Here is a 2,991-nt window from a genome sequence, read left to right as displayed (position 1 = left end):
AATTCTTAAGACGCACTTGAGATTGTTTGTTGTCTCTACTTGCCACCGACATGAAATCGATGTAACGTGTTTATCACCACGTGAGTGAAATGATTACCAGGTTTTTTCAGTTTCTTGCTCTGTTCTTTTTTTTTTAGCTAACTCACTGGCTTACATATACAACTTATTCTGTCAGTCAAAGCGAGATAAAATTCTTTGACATCACAGTAGAACTGAGTTCTATCAGTTAGAGACAGACTGCACACCTAGTTGAAATGAGAAAGTGTGTCTATCTTAATTAACAAAGGGTTGTTTATTAAATCACCAGAGTTTGCAAACCTGAATATTTCCCCCCCAACTCAGCTGGTATTTTGCTCGCTCACTTGCCACTGTAACTGAACTGTACTCGGCAAATGCTGTATTTCCATGAATGTCTTCCAAGTCCACGCGAAGCTTGTTGCTGCTGCTTACAGTCAGGCGGTGAATCTTGTCCAGTCCAAGCCAAAACTCTCCGTTTAGATTACCAAAGCCTCGTTTGTAGGGCGTCCCACGCGCGGAAGAAATCTACGGAGCCGTCTTGTCTTTTTTGAAAGACCGTCCATCCTCCGCCGGCAGTTTTGTGATCACAGTACACTTCAAATTCTCCCAGACCATCGGGATCGATTTTTGTACACACCACTTATCTTTTCGCCAGAATTGTAAACATCGGCGCAGTTCTTGTTGACTAAAAATTACATAAGCGGGATGAATTCCTGTTAGATATGTTTTGGTTTCATCGTTATCTCTATCCTCTAAAAAGTTGAATAGACATCACACAGGGAAATACTATACGGAGCTAGCGAATATTTCAAAAGCAATTGATCGTAATTTGATTGATTTTTGCGACGGAACAGATGTGAAAATTCTAACCCGACTGGTGTCTTCGAAGTAAATGTATCTAAAATGTATAACTGCAGACCTTTGTCTTGAGAGCCGCCAGATTCGTTTGCTTTCAGCGCAGTTATTGCTTCTTTGATCTCAGTGTGAGTTGCTGCTCGATCTTCTTACAGCAGTGTGGTCCGGCGTAAAAGTTGTTATTCACGTTGCACTGGGGTTTACTAATACCAGGGCTTTTTGTTGTTTGCACAGAAGTTTTGGCAAATGTCCCAACGAAAATCCCCAGTAAAAAGCAGAGCTAGCTGGAATGCCATTGTGCACTGGTTCTTTCAGGAAAACTCTTCTGTGAAGTGGAAGCAAAAACTGCGGGTATAAAATGATTTCTAAGACTTGAGGTTCAGTTCATTTAGTCTTTCCAAACCAGATTTTTCTTGTCTCCTGCGCTCTATTTTGGGAATGCTGAATTCATCGATTCCTACCAATCAAATAACAACACATTGTAGTGACTCACAGACGAGGCAGTTGACAACTTTCTGCTGACAATAGGAGAGTTCATCAAAATTTTATGAGATTTTTCTAGCAAAAGAACATGGGCACCCAACGAGTAATTATTATTTCGGTAATTGTCTGTTCGGAAGGATGGTGGGTTAACATTTTCAAATATTCGAACTTAAACTTTCGAGGTGTAGTAAGATTTTTTCGACATTTCTTCTGAACAGAGATTTAGCTATTTCAGAAAAGTAATGAAGTGTGAAGAGTGCGAAGAGATGCGTAGAAATTTCGAAACCACATTGAAGAACGTTTAAATTTTGCTAAGCTGAGTAAGAGTGAACTGTGACGCTGGAAGAAAATTTGAAGATTTATAACTTCTATCATTTTGGCCGTAGTTTTTTTGAGAATCATATTAAGGGCAAACGTTCCCTAAAATTTGCGGGAAAAAACGACGACTACTTAATGTAAAGTTTTTTTTTATCAGACCCGTCACGATTTCTTTAACTTCAGGACAAGGCAAAAAAGCCATGAAGGACGTTCTACAGCAACCTGAAATTCCCGTAGAACATCCGAACAGATATATATTTTGAAGGGCTGCTACAAACTCACTAAACGAGCTTTTAAAGCATTGTGGAAACCATTTTAGGTGATTCTGACAACTTTTAAGACAACCGGCCGTTGGTGCCACGAAGAGAAACCCTCGTACGGGATGATGAAATAGTCAATTTGACTTTGCGTTATTCTCATCTTTGATTGATGGTTTTGTGCTTCGGAATAAATTTGTTTATCAGAGATTATTAGAAAAAGTCTCTCGCTCATGGAAAACCTCGAGCTCAGATTTGCTGTTAAGCAAAATCAAAAAAACATATTGATATCTGTCTATTTTATACAGCCATAGTTAGAGCTATAGATCAATTTATAAAACAAGGAAACGAGGCCGCGGGCGCAATTAAATGATTTTTCGTTGGCAAGGAGGAGCCTTACAAGTTTGCCATTGAAGCTTGCCTTCATTGGCCGTTTTTATACTAGAGACGCATAATCCGTCCAGACGAATTATGTGTCTCTCATGTTATCCGTCTAGTGTAAAGACGGGACGAAACTATATGAGACGCATAATTCGTCTTGGACGAACTTGGGCAAACATTTTTCTGCGTCTGTTAAATTCGTCTAGTATAAAGACGGGCACTAGACGCATAATGCGTCTGGAAGAACTTTCCAGTTTAGTGCGTCTTCGAAGACACGATAAAATAGATTCTTCGTCCAGACGCATAATGCGTCTTGTGCCCGTCTTTATACTAGACGAATTTAACGGACGTAGAAAAAATGTTTGCCCAAGTTCGTCCGCGACGAATTATGCGTCTCAAGTATAAAAAAACGGCCATTGGCCGTTTTTATACTAGAGACGCATAATCCGTCCAGACGAATTGTTCGTCTCTCATGTTATCCGTCTAGTGTAAAGACGGGACGAACTATAGGAGACGCATAATTCGTCTTGGACGAACTTGGGCAAACATTTTTTCTGCGTCTGTTAAATTCGTCTAGTATAAAGACGGGCACTAGACGCATAATGCGTCTGGACGAACTTTCCAGTTTTAGTTCGTCTTCGAAGACGCACACTAAAACAGATTCTTCGTCCAGACGCAT

At 40.1% G+C, this 2,991-nt stretch overlaps 1 pseudogene; it reads right to left on the bottom strand.

The window, feature by feature from the left end:
• The window catches only part of LOC138023499 (ryncolin-2-like), a 3,339-nt pseudogene extending 348 nt beyond the window's left edge, over nt 1-2,991 (bottom strand).

This window comes from Montipora capricornis, chromosome 11 (genome assembly GCF_036669925.1).
Source record: "Montipora capricornis isolate CH-2021 chromosome 11, ASM3666992v2, whole genome shotgun sequence".
NCBI lineage: Eukaryota > Metazoa > Cnidaria > Anthozoa > Scleractinia > Acroporidae > Montipora > Montipora capricornis.
The sequence above is the reverse complement of the archived record's forward strand: the minus strand, read 5'-3'. Positions and strand labels throughout refer to the sequence as shown.